Raw genomic sequence first — 22,602 nt, 5'->3', positions numbered from 1 at the left:
TGTTTGTTCAAATCAGTATTATCATATTACTTTAGATTTTTTCTATAATACATAAAATCATAATGTTTTTGTGATAAATATAGTTTATAATATTCTACGCAGAAGGAAATTAAAGGGAAAAGAATAGAAAATATTCAAAATCTTTAATTAGACATTATATATATATATATATATATATATATATATATATATATATATATATATATATATATATATAAAAAGTAAGGACGCACCAGAAGATGACACGTGTCATTCAGGGTGTGTCTTTTTAGTATATAACTAGTATTTGGCCTAGGCGATGCCCCAGATTACTACTTTGAACATCATATAGTGTGGTGTGTATTATGTAAAAAGTTAGTGTATATTATACACTTGGATGCTCCAATTTATATCTATTCATGGGCAATGAAGATCATATCTCATGATGGCTAAGATGGTAATTAAGATATCAACTTTTCATGTAACATGTCTCAAGTTCAAATCTTATTGGAAGACATTTTTTATGTATGTAATATGTGGTATAGATTATTTGCTAAGGAGATGATGTGTCATGTTCTAGTAATTAGATAATTCTATGTGACACATATACGTTATTAGAGACACTTTTTAATATATAGTATAGATAATATATTATTATTATTATTATTATTATTATTATTATTATTATTATTATATAACAATAGTAATACTAATACTAATAGTAGAAATAGTAATATTATTGGTAAGTATAAAATAATAATAATAATAATAATAATAATAAAATTAAATAAATATGGACATTATAATATAATTAATACATTATAATAAGGAAATTTTTAAAATTCCCACCTTATAAAGTCCACTTTTTCAAACTTACCACCTTATAAAATTTTAATTTAAAATTACCACCTTATAAAATCGCAAACCTTTAAAGTTACCACCTATTAACCGATTTTGTCAATTTTTCCGTTAACATGTGGTAACTTGGAAGGTTTGTGATTTTATAAGGTGGTAATTTCAAACCCAAAAGTAAAAAATTTGGAGGAAAAACATTAATAAACCTTCAAAGTTATCACCTGTTAACGGAAAAATTGACAGAATCCGTTTATAGGTGGTAGCTTTGAAGGTTTGTGATGTTATTAGGTGATAATTTTAAATTAAAATTTTGTAAGGTGGTAAGTTTGAAAAAGTGGACTTTATAAGGTGGTAATTTTGATAAAATCCTTATAATAATAAACAAAATAATGAAATAAGATCATTAAAGACGAAGATAAACACAATGTCGTTCTTTTGAACTGAGCTGAACTAAATTGAAAGAACTTGAATTGAATGGAACTGAAACTAAGTCCAAAAGAACATGACCATATTTTTCATCAACCCCTTACGATAATATTTCGCATGCATCGTATATTCACGTGCATATACGACTAGTTATTATTATTGGAGGGGGGTGAATATTAAAAAGGAAAAATTGTATTTTTCTACACTAAATGCAGAAACTGAACTGAACTAAATTGAAAGGACTTGAATTGAACGGAACTTAATGGAACCGGAACTAAGTCCAAAAGAACATGACCTTATTTTTCATTAACCCCTTAAGATAATATTTCGCATGCATCGCGTATTCGCGTGCATATAAGACTAGTTATTATTATTGGAGGGGTGGTGAATATTAAAAAGGAAAAATTATATTTTCCTACACTAAATGCAGACGCTTTTTGGAAAACGCGGAAGTCATTAAAAAAAACCCCTATACAATAAACATCTATTAATACGAAATCTACAACTATGAATATCCAGTCAATCACTTGCAAAAAGAATATTGCATTTTTGTATACATGAGCAATCATAAAATATACCGTCAACGAAAAATAGTTTACAATAAATTTCTATTAATACACAGTCAAGAACTACAAATATACAATCAACTCTAAGCAAAATATTTCACTTGGAATTTCTCTAAGATATATTAATTACCACGTAGGATAGTACTGAACGATAAATAAATAAATTCATCATATTGTCTTCTAATTAACATACGCGATAAATAACAAAAAAAAAAAAAAAAAAAACCTAAATCAAAGAAGGTAATTTGCGCCGGTCCGCTGGATATCTTCTACTCCTTTATTTTGAAAAAGCGACCCAAGATTACTACTAGTGTCTGTGAAGATAGAAACCGAATATGTTATAATGGTACTAAGCTGGTTCATTATTTCCTAGCCAGCATAACCTCCGACTCGCATGAAAACTAAACCAAATACCCAAAGAACCAAATGATACATTCAACAAAATATACACAAATCTATACACATATGGTCGACTTACCAGTGTACTCGGCGTAGAGAGCCTAATGACCATATATGCAACAAACAGGAAGGCATACTGAAAATCCAAGTCATATAAACGAGAGATATCGAGATTTCAATCCTTGTACACTGGTTCCCGGAACAGCGGTTCCATTCATTCATCACGATAACGATTCCCACAGAACCACATGCTGCAATAAGTATTAGTGCAGAAGTGATCTGCAAGATGAACATAATGAAAATTGAATTATGAGCCACTTTTAAATCAAGCAAAGTTTTGTAAACCTTAAGAGTTATAGCCTGTCAACCACTTATCATGGCCAAAGACAAATCATTCGTGGTTTTACAAACACATAATGTCATGATTATGTTAAAAATAAAATGCTTCCAACTATACCAGTTATTTAGGATACAGAACATTGGATTATTTTATATATTCTGATTGGTGGGATTAGTATTGTACGTTTGTGAAATCAACGGTTTATTGATGAGATATCCTCCTACAAATATTGAAAGGTTATTTGGAAACAAAAAGAATTATAGGTCACATGCACCATCAGTCACCTCTTCCTCTGTTTACACAAAATCCACAGTAACCGAGCTGGATTTTGCCAAGTCCAGGGGTTCATCTATTACCATATCTTTGCATATATGATGAAGACTCAAATCAGACGGTCGATATCCTTAGAAGTTGAAGATTGACCGAATTCTAATGTCAACTCCAGAGATCTATTATTTATAACTTCACTAGATTAAGGGAGAGCAAAACAAATTGTTCATGCCTCTAGTTTATAAACAACGACAAAACTTTTAGTGAAAATTTCTAACACTCATAACAAAATTCAAGCAAGCATGAAAATTTCATAAAACATATGCATAAAAGTCATCTTACCATATCAATAACAACAAACGGGATGAGAAAATTTACGCTTCACTGATATAGCATGTACATCTAACACCGCCAAAAGAAGGCTCAAGAAGCACCGGAGGCCAGTAGCTACAGCAAGGAAGCTGGAAACAGAGATAAATAGTTCCATGTTATTAAAAGTTGCGAAGAATGAGAAACTCGTACTTATGCACACAATGTAAATTAAGGTTCTAAAGATTGCTACACAAGTCACAATAGACAACATCATTTTTATTTTGACAAAAGCAATATCATCTTGGAAGGTTTTTGAGTGACCACAATAAAATGGTAGCCACCACAATGCATTAAATCTAAGCCCTTCATTATTGTTGACTTATCTGGACCATTGATTCTGTTGACTTTATATTACTAATAATTTATAGATAAAATAAAAATAAATAATAAAAAAAATCTACTTTTTGTTCTCCACGTCAATTTATTTTACTATTTTCTGTCTTCATCAGTTTTTTTTTTTCCTGGTAAAAATAAAAAAAATAAATAAAAAGTCATCTACTGTTCTTCCTAATTCGATTATGATACGATTAAATTTTTCTAATTTGATTCCAACGTTCAAACTTTACTTTTGGTATTTTATCTCTCTTCATCAATTTTTCGGTATGATTATGCCAAGAACATTTAGAATGAAACCCAAGAATTTCAGAAATTTGTTCAAACGAACCCATCCAAATTTGTAATTCACAATTGTAACATCATTTTTTTCCTCCAATTTGATTCGCGCAAGACAATCAAGATTGGAGTTGAAGATTATCTCAAAGAAACAAAAATGTGTTGGAAATATAGGTAGTTTTTGCTTCAAAAGAATGAAAATTGTGCTTGTCCCACATTGACAAAAAACAAGAGTATTACCCACTTTATATATCCACACTTCATTAATAGGTTTGTTAGAATACTTGAGAGGAGGCTCTAGGCCACCGCACACGTGCGCGCGGGGGCCGGGCCGGGCTCGGGCGAGTGGCGCGGCGCGTTCGCAGCTGGGGCCCTTTTTACCGCCGATCAGTCCTGTGTAACGGCTATTTTGGTAACCGAATATTTTCCATAACGGTTACAGATCTTATTCCGGAAATTGAGTCATTGATTGATTCTAATTGATTACCGAATTTATTTCCTTCCCGAAATAATTCTTCAGCTTTCCGTTATTTATTGTGCCTTCCTCTTTCACAAAAAACACACAGAAACTTAACTCCTCTCCGAAAATTTTCCTCTCAAACACATACTCTCTGGTTCGTTTTTGGGCAACGTTCAATCTCGTTTTCAATCTATCTTTTTGTACTACACCAACGAGATAGATGTCGTGTAACCCTGGAGGTTGATTGTCAAGAGGCCGTGTGTACGTAACGGGGCAAATTCAACTTTAGGGCAGTGTTCATACACGCCACGACTTGGTTAAAGATAAGTTTATTCGTTCATTACTAGTCATTGTTCCTACAAAATGGAGTTCCAAGAGTTCCGTAAATTTTGTTCACTTTTTTAAACCTGTAATTGTAGATCGTGCATTTTATTTATTTTTATTTTGAAAAACTTATTTTATTATAAAATTATTTATACTTCCTCCATTTTTTAATAATTGCACCATCTTGGTTTTAGCACTATTCATATATTCTTATATAGTTATATTTTGTGATTTATATGTAAAGAAAAATATATTCATGTGGGATCTTGTTAGATTCGTCTTGAAATATACTTTCAAATTATCAATTTTTTATAATTTTTTAAAATTTATAATGAGAGATATTAGTGATTAAAATAGTGCACTGGCAAGCGTGAAATCTCAGATGGTGCAATTAAAAAAAATGGAGGAAGTATTAAACTAAAAAGTCAGCAAAATCAATGGTTTAGATTAGTCAATTTTATTTAATGGTTAAGATTTATTGTATTGTGGTGACTCCCATTTTATTGTGGCTATTTTAAAATATGTTAGGAGGTGATGAAGGCAATGAAGGGCAAGCATAGTGCTGGTGTGAACAATTCTGGTGCTTCTAGTTCACATCAAATGCTTTCTTAAATTGTGCAGATATTACTAAATCCTTTTCCACTACTTGGATTATTGATACCGGTGCAACATATCATATGACTTATGATGATTCATTGTTATGTGAGAAGAGAATTTTGAAAGAACCAATACCGATTAGCTTGCCTGAATCCTGATAGAACATATAAAAAGGTTGTGAAGTAGGTGTCCTGGTTTTGCCATCTGGATTTATTATGATGCAAGATGTAATGGTCGTGAAAAATAAAAATTAAATTGAAATTTTGAACAATGATCCTTCCTTCTAATTTTGCCTAGGGCCCATAAAATATCAGGATTGTGGCTGGTGAAAGCGCTCGCTTCTTGTAGGTGAAGCCTACCTATTATACATATTTTTTATTCTTTTTCGTCTATTGTATAAATTTGAAATAAAACAGCCTAAAAAAGTTTTAAAAAAAAGCGAAAGTAAAGCTGCTGTCCCCATTTGAAGTTCTACAACAGAAAAGAGGAAAGAAAACATAGAAAAGAAAATTAAAGCAAGAAAAAGGAATTAAAAAGAGAAGATAAAAAGGCAAATAGAAAAATAAAAATAAAACCAAATAAAAAACAAAACAGAACAGAACCCCATTTTATTCCTTCTTCGTCTTCTTCAGCAATCAGGTCTGATCTCCTCCCCTACTCGATCCTCATTTTAAAACTAAGTGTCAGGTTCATAAGTGAATGTAACACGCGAGTCAAGTAAAATGCAACTTGTACGAATAATGCTAAAGCACATGCAAAACCCAGAAAAGTTCAATTTCAAACTTAAATCAATACCCAACAACTTCAAAATTTTCAAATACCAGAAAAGATTATTGTGTAATCGACAAATATATTCAAATTTGGGGTAAGCAAACATCAAATAGCAATAAACTATGACTAAAATAGTTACCGACTTACTAAAAAAATCCGATGAAGAAGAAGTCACTGGTGGTGAACATGGAAACAAAAGCTCCTATGGCGAATAGCGACTGCAAGCCACGCAACACGAGCCCCCATTTGGTCCCTGCCGTTCCCCGGAGGTAGCTCATTCGCACTCCGGGTGGGCCGTTTTCAGCCGTTACTGGCGGCATCTCATCCACGTCGATGCTATAGACTATCGGACGACTCATTTTGGATTTTTGCCTCACTATATTAGCGTTTCTAAATACTTGTATATAATGTCTAAATAACAACTTTTTCATAACTAGAAACCACAAAATGACGCGAAATCAACAACAAGAGCCTCCAATAGCTCATTTCTTCTCCATTTAGCTCATTATACAAGTCTGTTAAAAACGGATCCGATCCAACTGGTTTATGACAAAAACCGAAATTACCCGGGGAAAAAAATTCATACATTCAATGTGCATAAGCACAATGACCTAGAGCTGTCAAAAATTGACCCGATCCGAGAAACCGACCTGTATTTTTAAGGACTTGGACCCGATCCGAGACTCGAAATTTTGTTAAAATAGGAAACCTGTAACCCGACCGTATCCAACCCGTTAAAACCGACGACCGATTTCGACCCGTTAATGCATGACCCGAACCCGAACCCGAACCTGGCACCCGACCGAAATATAATCGATAACATTACTGAGTCAGCTTACCTGACCGAAAAATGACCCGAAACCCGATCAACACCCGACCCGATGTCAACTCGAAACCGATTATAACCCGATGAAACCTGTTATTGACTCATTTCGTGACAACCCGTTACCTGAATTTACGGGACCTGTTGACAACCTGATTTGTCATTGACCTAACTAAATAATAACTTAAATCAAGTTAATACGCAGTATTATTTTTTATAATTACCTAATCTAGAACAAGTGAAAAGCGTTAACCAAATTTATAAAAGTTAATTATAAGGTTAAAACTTGAGTAGACATGATAGCTATCGTACCCGGTCTTAACCCGTATCCGATAGTGAACCCGACCTGAATTTTAACCGACCCGATAATTATCCGATCCGAACTTGACCTGACTCGTTAAGACCCGAACCCGTAATTGTACCCGATTAGAAAAAGACCCGATCCGAACCCGAACCGAACCTGACCTATACCGAAATGAAAAAATAACCCGACATGACCCGATAAATTTTCAACCTGACCGAACCTGACCTGGACCCGACCTGCACCCGGGTGATAAATGACCCTACATTACCCGACCAAATCATGACCCGAGACCCGAGAAGACCAGACCCGGACCCGACTCGAGTTACTGTTTTGACAGCACCCCACACAACTACATTATCCAATTATACCCGAACCGATTATACCCGACCCGTAACCTACCGATTACCCGATTTGACAGCCCTAGTCCTAACACCTACAAGTTATAAGATCAAGCATAATCATTAGTTTAAAAACAGAATGCTTAGGTAGCTAAAACAAAGAAAGAGTTGACGTAGCCACAAGTGACTTTTTCTTTAGGATCTTGAATCAGGATCATTAGGAGTCTAACATACAATACATATCAACATGGAGAAAGCAGAACTAGATCCGTCATATGGTGCAAAGTTTGGATATTGATCACTCAGACAAGTTTCAATAACAAAAACGAAAGCTACTCCCTTATCAGCACATACTTCTCCAATTGCGAACTTAATCAAACAAATTCTGTTTGCAAAATCCATTTGCTTCTATACATATGTAACTTAGATCATAAAATAATTACAGAAACATAGCATCCGAATTAGGCAAGCTATAGCAAACTATGAATAACAATACCACAAACCCCTCTTATGACCAGGCTGAAACCCGAGAAATTCAACAAAGGGACCGAAACCAAATCATATAAAGCTGCATGTAAGCTAAATGCATAGGCAACATATCTATAAAGTTGGTAAAAAGAAACCACTGGACATAAAGGAACAACTCATGTTATTTAATTTTTATGTAAAAGACAAATCAATAACACGTGTTGATCCAAGAATCACAATGAATATCTTTATAAAACTAAAGCAAATTAAAAGAATAATTTACCAGGTCAAGAATATTGCATTCATGTGCCTCTCATCAAAAGTACATGAGCAAAAACAATAATTGCATTTGTATTTGCCCCCCTTGCTTTTGCAGCAACAACTTTTGTATCTAACTTGTACAATACAAACCTATAATGTTGGAAAACAACCAAGTTATGCAATATAGAATGAAAAAATTTAGGCAACGCCCAAGTCATGTCGTGCTGCGATCCCATTATCAGTACTACAAGACTAGGACAACTACATTAGAAGAAAGATAGAGTAAACCTAAGCTCTTATTCACATAGTTTATATCACGAACCTTAAAATTAAAATAGTACATTTAAGATGAATCAATCTGACCCAACTTGGCACCATAAGCGCCACTCGGGTGTAAGTTAGATGATATGTGTTATTTTACTCTGGAAAATAGGTTACAAGAATCAAGTTATTTCCTATCCGGTGAAGTTTCCTTAGATCGGAATATATGTGCGTTTCTTCATCATGTTCTACTCATAACAGTCCTCATGGAATCCTCATTAATTATAACATCGTACTCTTCATTTCTATTTTTTATATATCTGTTGGTGTGCATTGTTCTTCTGACCACAGCACACTTCATCACAACAAGAGCAGCAACTCAGCAATGATGCACGAGGCTTCTAGAAGTGCATGACATCATACAGATGACATCATACAGATGACATCATACAGATGACATCAGCTCTAACCACCATCCCTAGAAATCAGGGAGTTAGTTAGCATTCAATTACATGTAATAGATCATTGTAGATGCTGAGCTGTACTTTTGCTTCACTCTAATTGGTTGAGACACCTCACCAATCAGCTTGTATTTATAGTTCTAGTTGTTGCTGTAATCATTCAAGAATTCAATTCAATAATAAGAATTCCCTCTCTTTCTCTCTATGTTCATATTCTCTTTTGTTCTTACTGATGTTTCAGTAATTAGTTCATGCAAGATCATGAACTTTAACATGGTATCAGAGCAGATGATCGTTTGATCCTGCATCTTTTCTTTCTCTTTTTCAAATCTTTCACAGACAAGTCACAATAATCTGTAGTTTTGCATCATCAAAATGCCTACAGAACAGCAAGATCAAACACTAAATCCTAATTCTGCTTACTATTTGAGTAATAGTGATCTAAATGCTACAAAGTTAGTCAGTTTTGAATTCGAAGGAGAAGGTAAAAATTTCATTGATTGGAGGAGATCAATGATGATAGCATTGTCAGCTAGAAACAAGTTATGCTTTGTTGATGGCAGCCTAAATCAACCAGCAGCAAATTCTGCAAACTATAGAGTTTGGATCAGGTGCAATGACTTAGTGATTTCTTGGATGCTTGCTTCCTTGGAACCTAAAATAGCAAGGAGTGTGTTATATCTCAAAACAGCAAGAGCAATATGGCTTGAGTTAGAGGACAGATTTTGCAGAGAATCAGGACCTCAACTCTTTTCTGTGCAACAACAACTCAGTAAGCTAACTCAAGGTGATGATGAATTAATTGCCAGTTTTTTCACTAAAATTAAAATGTTATGGGACCAGCTGGATGGCTTAGAACCATTGCCTGTCTGTGTATGCACTGGCTGTAGTTGCACACTCACACAGCAGTTACTCAAAACTCAACAGAATCAAAGGCTAATTCAATTTCTTATGAAGTTGAATCAGAAATATGAACTTCCTAAGAGTACTATACTTATGATGAATCCGTTACCTACTATCTCAAAAGCCTATGGATTATTACTTCAGGAGGAACAACAAAAGGAAGTGAATAATCATAGAGTTCAGATACATTCAGAATCTAGTGCATTCAGTGCTAGGAGATTTGAGAACAAACCTTACAAGAATCAGTTTAATTCTGGTTCTAATTCTCAGTATGCAGGAACTGGTTATCATATCAGAAATTCTAGTGATCATAACACTAGAAATAGCCTATTCTGTGAACACTGCAAAATGAAAAATCATACTATTGACAAGTGCTGGAAGCTTCATGGTTATCCAAAGGATTTTAAAGGAAAAGGAAAGAGAGTTGCAGCAGCAGCCAACTTGGATGTTTCTCAAGACATTCAAGAAAATTCAGAATCTGGTATAGTCCATGCTTCTTTCACTGAAGAGCAATACAGTCAATTAATGAAGTGTCTACATAGCCAACAAAATGCTAATCAAGTTGATAATTCAAGCACTCACTCACTTGGAATGGCAACCAGTTATCAACCTCAAGGTACATTCTGTCTCCTATCTAATTTCAGATTAAAGTGGATATTAGATAGTGGTGCCAGTGACCACATGTGTTCAGACTTGTCTCTCTTTACATCATTTGAACCTATGCATGATGGACAGCATACAATCACTATACCTAATGGAACTGAATTACAAGTAAAGAACAAGGGTTTAGTGAACTTAGGTGGAGGAATCATTCTCAGAAATGTTTTGCATGTTCCAGAGTTCCAGTTTAATCTGATATCTATCTCTAAACTGTGCTGTGATGAAAATTGTTCAGTCTCATTTACAAATGGTGAATGTTACATTCAGGACCTTTCCAAGAACAAGCGTATTCTGCTTGGTAAGTTGGAGAAGGGTCTGTACAGCTTGAGTGAAGATCTGTTGAGATCAGAGAATAATACAGCTTCAAAACCTTTTGCATTGTCTACTACCAAGTCTACTGCAGTACAAGAGGCCAAACTCTGGCACCTTAGACTAGGGCATATATCTTTTGGTAAAATAAAGGGACTAACAGGGGTTGATGTACATGGTTGCTTAGCTGAAACTTTTTGTCAAATATGTCCTATGGCCAAACAGACCAGATTACCTTTTCCAAGTAGTTTCATCAAGACTAATAAGCCTTTTGAATTGTTGCATATTGATGTATGGGGGCCCTATTCTGTTCTTGATTCATCTAAGTGTAATCAGTTTCTCACTATTGTTGATGACTATACTAGGATGACTTGGACACACCTCACGAGAAATAAAACAGATTCAGTTCAAATCATGTCTCAGTTTTTGTCATATGTTGAGAATCATTTTGGAACTTTTGTCAAATATGTAAGATCAGACAATGCACCTGATCTAACTGAGGGTGGCATGAAAGATATATTTCTCAGAAAAGGCATTTTGGGACAAACAAGTTGCAGTCACACACCTCAGCAAAATGGTGTTGTTGAAAGAAAACATAAGCACCTACTTGAGACAGCTAGAGCATTGTCTTTTCAGTCCAAGCTACCTGACAAATACTGGAGTAGTTGTGTTCTTGCAGCAACATATTTAATCAACAGAATGCCACTGAAAAGCATCAATTTCTCCACTCCCTATGAACAGTTGTTCAAAACCAAACCTAATCTGTCCCACTTGAAGGTATTTGGATGCTTGTGTTACATTACAACTTCTAAAGTTCAGAGATCAAAATTTGATCCAAGAGCTGATCCTTGTGTTTTTATTGGTTATCCTTCCACTCAAAAGGCCTATAAAGTTCTCAATCTCACAACTAACAAGATTCTCACTTCTAGAGATGTTACATTCTATGAACATCATTTTCCCTTTCATTATTCTTCCACTCCTAAATCAGCCTATGATAATCAATTCTTCCTTCCTGTTGTCACATCCTTTTCAGAACACATTAATCCCAATTCAGATACACCTCTATCTGATATTTCTAACCCACACTCACATACTCCTTCTTCAACTCCCATCACTTCTCCAGTACCTATATCACCTCATTCATCTTCTCCCACAGTATCTATTACTTCTTCTACATCTCTTCCTAATCAGTCTGCACCCACTGATCAGCCTCACAGAAGATCAACAAGAACTTCTAAATCTCCAGCTCATTTACAGGATTTTGTTTGTTCTAAACCTGTCAAACACTGGTGCAATCTTATTGCTTATGCCAGTCAGCCTGATCAGCAAAAGGTTCTAATTGCTGCTTCTTTGCACCATATTGAGCCAACATCTTACAGAGAAGCTGCTTCAGATACTAACTGGTTGGAAGCAATGGAAAAAAAATCACTGCTTTAAACAATAATCATACTTGGGATTTTGTTCTTCTTCCAAAGGGAAAGAAGGCCATTGGATGCAAGTGGGTGTACAGAATAAAAAAGCATGCAGATGGCACTATAGAAAGATACAAGGCCAGATTGGTTGCTAAGGGTTTCACTCAAAAATATGGTATTGATTACCATGAAACATTCTCTCCAGTTGTGAAGATGACCACTGTAAGATGCCTGATTTCACTTGTAGCCAGCAGAAACTGGAAATTGTTCCAGTTAGATATCAATAATGCATTTCTCCATGGCAAATTGGATGAAGAGGTTTACATGAAGGTTCCTGAAGGACTCACTGCCCCTCCTGGTCATGTATGTAAACTTTCCAAGTCACTCTATGGCTTGAAACAAGCCTCCAGACAATGGTTTGCTCGTCTCCTTGATGAACTCAAGTCTCAAGGTTACAGACAATCAAAAAATGATTACTCTCTTTTTATCAAACATCAATCATCACACATTACAATTGTTGCTGTGTATGTAGATGATATCATCATCACAGGATCTGATGAGACAGAAATCTCTTCTCTCAAATCTCACCTTCACAATGAAGGAAATAATGCCCTTGGTCCAAGTATGCATTCTATGTTAAGTCTAATAAATGCGGTTCAGTATTAATTAACAAGTTAATAATTCAGTGAGATCAAGTGAGCTGAATGCCTAGCTAGAGGCCGCTTCAGTTCAAGTGGAATTAATGATATTAATCCACAGCTTACTCTTGACTGAACCCGTAGGGTCACACAAATAGTACGTAAACGGATCAAGTATTTAATGGCATTAAATACTCCATCTATGAATATTCGGAACCGACGGATCTTGGTTTCAGTGGGAGCTAAGATCGTCACAGGCAAGAAATGAATACTCCGGAAACGATGATATTGCCGGAAACGGAAATATGGATCGTACCGGAAATATAAATATTATCCAAGTCGTAGATGTTGCCGGAAACGGAAACATGGTACGTATCGGAAAATATTATCGGAAATGGAAATATTGCCAGAATCGGAAATATTGCCGGAAACGGAAATATTGTCAGAATCGGAAATATTACCGGAATCGGAAAATAATTCCGGAAACGGAAATATTAAATATTTGTTCGAAACGGAAATTAATTCCGGAATCGGAAATATTAAATATTGTTCGTATCGGAAATGAATTCCGGAATCGGAAAATTTAATCGGAAGCGCATCGTACGAATAAGCATCGGACGAGGCCTGCCGGACGAGGCCCAGCACGAGTTCGGTTAATGATTAAATTCCTAATTCTATTTGATAAATTAATTAAATTAGAGTTCTTGTAGGATTCTAGGTTTAATTAATTTGTATCTGAATAGGATTTCGATTCCCTTTCCATACCCCTATAAATATGAGGCTAGGGCTCACAATTTATAACAAGTTTCAAAGTATTCAAAGTGAGTTTTTGAGAGAAAATTCAGTCACACATTTGCCTATAAAGTACCGAAAATAATAGTACCTTAAGGGCGATTCTAGTTGGTCAATCTTAAGGCGGATCCGGACGTGCTGTGGACTATCTACGGAGGGACGACACTTGGAGTCCTAAAGACTTGTTCTTGTTCGGTTCGGGCGCAGCTAGGGAAGGCACGCAACAAAGATATGCATCTAAACTATGCTAAATGATTATGTGTAAATAATATGTATTCCTGGGTTAATGGTTGTTTCCGCATGATTTATGTAATATCATATGTATCATAACCTAACAGTGGTATCAGAGCCCCTTATTATTTTCATAATCTAAATTGCATGAACATGGTTAAATATTACAAATTTGCAAGAATTAAAAGGGGTGATTAATTTTCGTAATTGTTAATTAATTGCAAATTGCGTTTATTTAATTATACGTACGCAGTTTTTCGGCAGTTTCTTCGTTACTCATCCGAATTGAGTGCTTTTTGTGTCAATTCCGCATGTAAAAGGCATTCTAAAATTTTGACAAAAATAGTATTTTTCTGCCGAACCCAGAATTCTCAAATTCGAAGCCTAACTATGACTTTTCGAAGGTTTTAGTTTTTCGAATGCAAAATTTCGTAAATTTAAGATGTTAAATTAAATATTTGCGATTCTTGTTGATAAATCTTGAATTTTTGATTGACCTACTGCATATGTTTAACAAGTTTGAATGCCTAGTCTTGTTAATTATGCAATCTAATTTGTAATTATGATTAATTTGTAATTATGTCGCGCGCGCACTGCGAGCGATAGCTCGCGTGCGATGAGCGCTGGCGCGCGCAGCGAGCACCAATGCGTGCGGAGGCTTGCGATGGGGATGCAGCAGCTATGCGACGAGCGCATGGGCTGCGCGCACATGGCCAGCAATGGCTGTGTGCGTGCGGCCCATGGGCGTGCAACGCGTAGGGTGTTTGCGTTACGATTAAAGATCGTTTTGAATGTTTAATTTGAAAATTTCAGTTCACGTAATTTTAATTAATTTTAAAATTAATAATTTAAATTATTTTCTTGGATTTTAATTTTGAATATTGTAATTATAATAAATTTTATTTATTCTAATTATTTTACTAAAATTAAAATCATGAATTAATTTAAATACGACTGAAATTAAATTAAATTTTTGGATTCAATTATAAATTTATATGAGCTTTAGATTTTAATTAAATTTGTATGTTTCCGGTTAGACTAGAAATACATTTTTATGTTTAAAATTAGTAAAGCATATAAATTTATTGGTTTAAGTGGGAGCGTTTTTTAGTCATAAACTCTTGATTAGGTCTACAAATCCTTAAGGTTAAAACAACTTGATTAGAATTAATAAGGACTGAATAATTGGTAGATTATTGGTGCCCTTGATTAATTGCTGCAAATGTTTACGTGATGCATAATGTGTTTTACTAACCAGCTATGTGGGCCATTCATGATAATGAATGGGTGAATGGTATATATTGTATATGCACTGTTTTGCAGGTTATGAAGTGACTAGTATGGCCCAAATAGGATAGAAAATATGGTCTGCGTACCATTAATTTGAATGTAATTGGTCTAAAGTACCAAAGTTATTTTTCAATTCAAATATGGTCTGCGAACCATCAAATAGTTGTAATTAGTTATAGCTTATCCTATTTGAAGAAAATGGTGCCTCCCACGGAGATTTTCAAGACGGACTTTGAAGTCAAAGCTTCAAGATGAAGTCGGGCCATACTAGATCACAAATATCTTATGCATGTTTTAAGTTATTTATTGCTTTTAAATATGTCTTAAAATGCATGAGATCAAAAGTTTGATTATGTTGCATGATTAAGGATTTTAGTTCACTTAAAATCTAACCAACATAGTAAGAGCCTTAAGTTCCAAACTTAAAAATTGAGTTAAAAGGTGCCATGCCAAAATATACACTTGCTTGGATATCCTTTACATCAATCTAGTAATAGTTTTCGCTCAGCGAGGTGTTACTTATTGGTCCTAAAGGGGCAAGGTACACAAATAATTGTGAGTACATGTTAGTTTTGGTGAAACTCAACGATATAAGTAAGGAGTCCTTTTATGTCGTGGCAAATTCGATAGGTTTACCTAATAAGTTCTTAGACGTACCTATCAACCAAGAATAGTTTCTAGACTATTAGCAAAAGGCTTTTGCTTACCTAAGATGTTCTAGGATTAAGTCGACAAACTGTGCTTAGTTCTTCAATGATTTTAGGATCTTGGAATCATTTTATTCACACCTGCCGGAACACATAATTTGAATAAAATGCTTAATAAACATTGAATTATGCATGTATGCTAGAATTTAAGTTTATTAAGAGAAACTGTGAATGGTTATTTATTTGTTTATTCTTTTCAATTGTAGTTTTTAATATGGCAAACAACAATTCATTCAACATTCGATCAATTCTCGAAAAGGAGAAGTTGAACGGGAAAAACTTCCTTGACTGGCAAAGGAACTTGCAAATAGTTCTTATGCAGGAAGAAAAGGAGTATGTCCTAGATGAGGCGATGCCCGAAGCTGCAGGCGACGGGGTCACTCAGGCAGCCCTCAATCGTTGGATTGATGCCAACAAGGATGTGAAATGTCTAATGCTCGCCACCATGAGTGCGGATCTGCAGAAAACGTTCATCAACTCAGATGCTTTCACAATCATCAGTGAGTTGAAGAACATGTTCCAAGATCTGGCTCGAGTCGAAAGATTCGAGACTCATAGGCAAATTCTTGAGACCAAGCTTAAGAAAGGCGAGCCCGTAAGTCCTCATGTTCTCAAAATGATTGGACTCATTGAGAATATGAGTCGGCTGGATCAGCAATTTTCTCAGGAAATGGCTATAGACACCATCCTCCATTCTCTTCATAGCGGGTATGATCAGTTCAAACTGAACTACAGTATGAATAGTCTGGACAAAACGCTCACTGAGCTTCACGGTATGCTGAAGACCGCTGAAAAGACGCTCAAAAGTGATAAGCAGGATGTGCTTATGGTGCGTGGGGGCAAGTTCAAGAAATCTGGAAAGAAGAGGAATGCTAAGAAAGGTGGCAGCAAGGCCAGCCCAACTAAGCAAACTGGCGCCAAATCTGCAAAGAGGAAGGTCAGTCAACCCACTTCTGAATCCGAATGCTTCTACTGCAAGAAGAAGGGGCATTGGAAGAGAGATTGCTTGAAGCTAAAGGAAGATCAGAAGAACGGAACAGTCGTTCCATCTTCAGGTATTTTCGTTATAGACTGTATACTTGCTAATTCAACTTCTTGGGTATTAGATACAGGTTGTGGCTCACACTTATGTTCCAATCCACAGGGACTAAGAAGAAGTAGAAAGTTAAGCAAGGGTGAAGTCGACCTACGAGTGGGAAATGGAGCACGGATTGCTGCATTAGCCGTAGGAACTTACTATTTGTCGTTGCCCTCCGGGCTAGTTTTGGAACTGGAAGAATGTTTCCATGTTCCAAGTCTTACTAAAAACATCATTTCAGTTTCTTGCTTAGATGCTAAGGGATTTTCCTTTTTAATAAAAGACAATAGTTGTTCGTTTTATTTTAAAGAGATGTTTTATGGATCTGCTAGATTAGTCAATGGACTTTATTTATTAGATCACGACAAACAAGTATATAACATAAATACCAAAAAGGCCAAAAAGGATGATTCAGATCTCACCTATTTGTGGCATTATCGATTAGGCCATATAAACTTGAAACGCTTAGAAAGACTTCAAAGGGAAGGAATTCTAGAACCATTTGACTTAGAGGATTATGGTAAATGCGAATCATGTTTACTTGGCAAAATGACAAAGCAACCTTTCTCTAAAGTTGGAGAAAGAGCAAATGAACTATTGGGTTTAATCCATACAGATGTATGTGGACCAATGAGTACAAATGCTAGAGGTGGTTTCAGCTACTTTATCACTTTCACTGATGACTTCAGTAGGTATGGTTATGTCTACCTAATGAAGCATAAGTCTGAATCCTTTGACAAATTCAAGGAATTTCAGAGTGAAGTAGAGAATCAATTAGGCAAGAAGATTAAGGCACTGCGGTCTGATAGAGGCGGTGAATATCTGAGCTATGAATTTGATGACCATCTGAAAGAATGTGGAATTCTATCAGAATTGACTCCTCCTGGAACACCACAATGGAACGGTGTGTCGGAACGGAGGAACAGAACCTTGCTAGACATGGTCAGGTCAATGATGGGTCAGGCCGAACTTCCATTAGAATTTTGGGGACATGCACTAAATACAGCTGCACTCACTATAAATAGAGCTCCGTCTAAAGCTGTCGAAAAGACTCCATACGAATTATGGTTTGGAAAGCCTCCAAATGTGTCTTTTCTTAAGATTTGGGGATGTGAAGTATACGTCAAACGATTAATTTCAGACAAACTTCACCCAAAATCTGACAAATGTATCCTTGTGGGCTATCCAAAGGAAACAAAGGGGTATTACTTCTACAATACATCTGAGAACAAAGTGTTTGTTGCTCGAGATGGTGTCTTTTTGGAGAAGGATCACATTTCCAAAATGACAAGTGGGAGAAAAGTAGACCTCGAAGAAATTCGAGTCGAACAACAAACTCTAGAGAATGCTCAAGATGACATTCAGGATGAAACTCAGAGATCTTTAGAAGAATCTGGTGAGAATCATGGTCAATCTAGAAATGTTACCCCGCGTAGATCGCAAAGATATAGATCTCAACCGGAAAGGTACTTAGGTATTTTGACGAACGAGAGCTATGACGTTCTATTACTTGAAAGTGATGAACCTGCGACTTACAAGCAAGCTATGACGAGCCCTAGCTCCAAGCAGTGGCAAGAAGCCATGCAATCTGAATTAGACTCCATGTCTGAAAACCAAGTATGGGATTTGGTCGATTTGCCAGATGGCTACCAAGCCATTGGAAGCAAATGGGTTTTCAAACTGAAAAAGGACAAGGATGGGAAACTTGAAGTTTTCAAAGCTAGATTGGTCGCAAAAGGTTACAGGCAAGTCCACGGTGTGGATTACGATGAAACCTTTTCACCAGTTGCAATGCTAAAGTCTATTCGGATAATGTTAGCAATCGCTGCATATTACGATTACGAAATATGGCAGATGGATGTCAAAACTGCTTTCTTAAACGGCGTTTTAACAGAAACTGTGTTTATGACACAGCCTGAAGGTTTTGAGGATCCAAAGAATGCTAAAAAGGTATGCAAGCTAAAGAAGTCAATCTACGGATTGAAGCAGGCATCCAGGAGCTGGAATATACGTTTTGATGAAGCAGTCAGTGACTTTGGTTTCATCAAGAACGCGGACGAATCTTGTGTATATAAGAAGGTCAGTGGGAGCAAAATTGCTTTCCTAGTATTATATGTCGACGACATATTGCTTATCGGAAATGACATTCCTATGTTGAACTCTGTCAAGATTTGGCTTGGGAAATGTTTTTCGATGAAGGATCTAGGAGAAGCACAGTACATATTGGGCATCAAGATTTACAGAGATAGATCTAAAAAGATGATTGGACTTAGTCAAAGCACTTATATCAATAAGGTGCTTGATAGGTTCAAGATGGCGGACTCCAAGCGAGGCTACCTACCCATGTCTCATGGAATGACTCTAAGCAAGACTCAGTGCCCAAAAACACTTGATGAGCGTAGACGAATGAATGGGATTCCATATGCATCATTGATTGGTTCAATAATGTATGCTATGATATGTACACGCCCGGATGTTGCGTACGCACTCAGTGCTACGAGCAGATACCAGTCAGACCCAGGAGAGGCGCATTGGACTGCTGCCAAGAACATTCTGAAGTACCTGAAAAGGCACAAAGATGACTTCCTGGTCTATGGTGGAGATGATGAATTAATTGTTAAAGGCTATACGGACGTAAGTTTCCAAACCGACAAAGATGATTTTAGATCACAGTCTGGGTTTGTCTTCTGCCTCAACGGAGGAGCAGTAAGCTGGAAAAGTGCTAAGCAAAGCACCATTGCGGATTCTACAACTGAAGCGGAGTACATTGCTGCACATGAAGCAGCAAAGGAAGCTATATGGCTAAGGAAGTTCATAGGAGAACTTGGTGTAGTCCCCTCCATTAAAGGACCAATAGCCCTGTATTGTGATAATAACGGAGCTATTGCACAGGCAAAAGAGCCTAGACACCACCAGAGAGTCAAGCATGTACTTCGTAGATTTCACCTTCTACGAGAGTTCGTTGAAAGAAAAGAAGTCGAGATAAGCAAAATTGGAACTGATGACAACATATCAGATCCATTAACTAAACCTCTGCCGCAGGCGAAGCACAACTCGCACACTGCAGCTATGGGAATCAAGCATATTGGAGAATGGCTTTGATGTCTCTGTTTAATGTTTTAAAGTTTTAGAGTTTAAATCTTTGTAAAACATTATTGGTTAATCATTCACAATAAATGAAATGAATTCATTTTTCCATTTAATTTATGGTTTATTAAATGATGAGTCCCTTCAATTTGACGATATATTCAAGATAGACTGTCAGGACCAGTCCTGTGACTAAGAAATGTCTATCAAGTGAACTTGAATGTCAAAGGTTGAAAATGGTCCCTAATCGGAGTTTTCCATAAAATTGGACGCATAGAAAACGTTAGACGATTAGAATGCAAGATGACTAGTAGTTCTGTTTCTTGAACTATGTGGACATGGCAATGTCATAATCATTTGCATAGATACTTACTTTGGGAAGACTAGTATCGGACAAGACCTATGAAACTTTACTGTAAGAGATGAAAATCTGTCATGAGTAAATTTCATTAAATTATTAGACACAAAATCCTCAATACCTGAGTGATTTGAGATTACTTGTTTGAGAACTGGTTGCCTTGACGTTGACCAACCGTCGCACCGTAAAAGGAGGCTATAAAGGCAACGCTCAGGTAATCACCTATCAAACGAAGTCTAATCTCAAGATCGCAAGATTGGGATTGTCCTCCCATAAATCGGGATGAGATGCTTAAAAGTTGTACAAGGCCACTCGGAGAGCTAGAAACTGTGAAATGCATGGCCGTGCTCGGATGAATCATAGGCTATGATTATCTGTTTATTTGATCAGTTGAACTCTGAAACCGAGGAACACCTCTGGACATAATAAGGATGACAACTCTTACCTTATGTTCAAGAGCAAGCATCGAGCGACAAAGGAATTAGGAAATGCACACTTGTCCCTAAGGACAAGTGGGAGACTGAAGGAAATAATGCCCTTGGTCCAAGTATGCATTCTATGTTAAGTCTAATAAATGCGGTTCAGTATTAATTAACAAGTTAATAATTCAGTGAGATCAAGTGAGCTGAATGCCTAGCTAGAGGCCGCTTCAGTTCAAGTGGAATTAATGATATTAATCCACAGCTTACTCTTGACTGAACCCGTAGGGTCACACAAATAGTACGTAAACGGATCAAGTATTTAATGGCATTAAATACTCCATCTATGAATATTCGGAACCGACGGATCTTGGTTTCAGTGGGAGCTAAGATCGTCACAGGCAAGAAATGAATACTCCGGAAACGATGATATTGCCGGAAACGGAAATATGGATCGTATCGGAAATATAAATATTATCCAAGTCGTAGATGTTGCCGGAAACGGAAACATGGTACGTATCGGAAAATATTATCGGAAATGGAAATATTGCCAGAATCGGAAATATTGCCGGAAACGGAAATATTGTCAGAATCGGAAATATTACCGGAATCGGAAAATAATTCCGGAAACGGAAATATTAAATATTTGTTCGAAACGGAAATTAATTCCGGAATCGGAAATATTAAATATTGTTCGTATCGGAAATGAATTCCGGAATCGGAAAATTTAATCGGAAGCGCATCGTACGAATAAGCATCGGACGAGGCCTGCCGGACGAGGCCCAGCACGAAGCCAGGCCATCGCCCAACAAGCCAAGCGCGCCGCACAAACAGCCACGCCAGGCCCAGCGCAAGGCCAGGCCCAGCAGGCTGCGCAGCGCGCACAGCGCGCACAGCACGCGCAGCGCGCAGCGCGCGCGGGCGCTGCGTGGGCTGCTGCTCGCGCGCACGCATGGGGGCCCATCGTGGCTGCCGTGCGTGTGTGTGTGCAAGTGTTTGTGTTCGTGCACGTTTCCTAAAACATGCAGAGTTCGGTTAATGATTAAATTCCTAATTCTATTTGATAAATTAATTAAATTAGAGTTCTTGTAGGATTCTAGGTTTAATTAATTTGTATCTGAATAGGATTTTGATTCCCTTTCCATACCCCTATAAATATGAGGCTAGGGCTCACAATTTATAACAAGTTTCAAAGTATTCAAAGTGAGTTTTTGAGAGAAAATTCAGTCACACATTTGCCTATAAAGTACCGAAAATAATAGTACCTTAAGGGCGATTCTAGTTGGTCAATCTTAAGGCGGATCCGGACGTGCTGTGGACTATCTACGGAGGGACGACACTTGGAGTCCTAAAGACTTGTTCTTGTTCGGTTCGGGCGCAGCTAGGGAAGGCACGCAACAAAGATATGCATCTAAACTATGCTAAATGATTATGTGTAAATAATATGTATTCCTGGGTTAATGGTTGTTTCCGCATGATTTATGTAATATCATATGTATCATAACCTAACACACAACACCTTCAGCATTAAGGATCTAGGACTTCTAAACTACTTCCTTGGAATTGAAGTTACACATACTCCAGATGGTTATATTCTCACTCAAAGAAAGTACACTAAAGAGTTGCTATCTGAGTGTGAACTTGACATTTCTAAATCTGCTGTCACCCCTTTTCCCCTGCATCTCAAACTCTCTACAGAAGGTGAACCTTATCCCAATGCTGATCTATACAGATGTTATGTTGGGAAGCTCAATTTCCTAACTCATACTAGGCCAGACCTTGCATTTGCTGTACAGTCTCTAAGTCAGTTTATGCATTCTCCTACACTTTC

The 22,602-nt window shown here is 36.6% G+C and overlaps 1 long non-coding RNA gene across 2 annotated transcripts; it reads right to left on the bottom strand.

Annotated features, from left to right (window-relative positions):
- Window positions 1–1,832: 1,832 nt before the first annotated feature.
- LOC130470678 (uncharacterized) lies at window positions 1,833–6,486 on the bottom strand. 2 transcript variants are annotated; one of them, XR_008931406.1, is made up of 4 exons: window positions 6,119–6,486; window positions 3,178–3,296; window positions 2,305–2,504; window positions 1,833–2,140 (listed from the first exon to the last, which is right to left on the bottom strand). It is a non-coding gene; the product is annotated as an uncharacterized lncRNA (long non-coding RNA). The 2 variants fall into 2 exon arrangements; XR_008931405.1 differs by having other exon boundaries at window positions 1,833–2,504; window positions 6,119–6,485.
- Between the last annotated feature and the right edge of the window lie 16,116 nt (window positions 6,487–22,602).

The sequence above is a fragment of the Spinacia oleracea genome, chromosome 3, assembly GCF_020520425.1.
Source record: "Spinacia oleracea cultivar Varoflay chromosome 3, BTI_SOV_V1, whole genome shotgun sequence".
NCBI classification, from domain to species: domain Eukaryota; kingdom Viridiplantae; phylum Streptophyta; class Magnoliopsida; order Caryophyllales; family Amaranthaceae; genus Spinacia; species Spinacia oleracea.
Note: the sequence above shows the minus strand (reverse complement) of the source record. Positions and strands in the feature narration are given on the sequence as shown.